This window comes from Elephantulus edwardii, unplaced genomic scaffold, assembly GCF_000299155.1.
Source record: "Elephantulus edwardii isolate Elephantulus edwardi_28Jun2011 unplaced genomic scaffold, EleEdw1.0 scaffold00211, whole genome shotgun sequence".
NCBI lineage: Eukaryota > Metazoa > Chordata > Mammalia > Macroscelidea > Macroscelididae > Elephantulus > Elephantulus edwardii.
In genome coordinates this window covers 4,795,929-4,797,011 of record NW_006399961.1, presented here as the reverse complement: position 1 = coordinate 4,797,011, position 1,083 = coordinate 4,795,929, and positions in this window count along the sequence as shown.

Sequence of the window (1,083 nt, the reverse complement as noted above, 5' to 3'; positions counted from 1 at the left end):
TCCTTTTATCCCTTGTAAGATAAAATATGATCTAAGCCACACACCAGAGGAACTCCCATGGCACTGGATCAAGGCTGTGACCTGAGTAAGGAGGTGGCAATCCCGGTAACATGATTTGCTGATCACATCTAATCACATCATGGGAGGTGATTACATCATGACATAACTGTCAAATTACAGCATCACACAACTGTCAAACCAATGAGAATCATGGCCGACTTATGTAGACAACTATTTTGGTGGAATGTAAGCTAGAATATGACAAAAATGGCCACAAATGTAGCAGTGATTGTGAGGACAGTGCAGGACGGCCAGGGTATCATTCTGTCATACATACATACAGGGTTGTTATGAGTTGGCACCAACAACGGAAAGAAGATCTAATCAAAACAAAAACTGGCATATACACACCCATGTTGTTGCAGCACTATTTATAATAGCAAAGGGTTGGTTAAGCTCTTTCCGATTGGGGGACAGTTCAAATGTATCAGCTGCTCTGTAGCAGAAAAGATGTAATAATCTGTTTCCATATTATTCAAAATGGGTGACCCTGGAGGCCGTTATGCTGAGTAAAATATCTCAGTCACAAAAGGACAGATACTGCTTGGTGCCACTGTTGTAGAAAGTGACTGACATCAGGGTTGGGGTAAGACTGAGAAAAACTGCATAGATTATGTATACTGAACTGAAACAAATGAGGAAGAGAACAGTTTAAAAGTGATATATGATAGTGTATAATGATTATCACAGGAATCCAGAATTAAGGTTGCATAGTGGCTGACTCTGAGAAGAATGGGAATCCCAGAACACTTAATTGTGCTAATGCAAAACCTATACTTCGACCAAGAGGCAGTCGTCAAAAGAGAGCAGGGTAACATTGCATGGTTCAAAATTGGGAAGGGTGTACGCCAGGGATGTGTCCTATCTCCACACCTTTTCAACCTGTGTGCAGAGCAGATTATCCGAGAGGCTGGGCTCTATGAGGAGAAGTGTGGCATCAGGATTGTTGAAAGATCTATTAGCAATCTGTGTTATGTAGATGACACAATCCTGCTTGCTGAAACTGAGGAGGACCTCATGCAC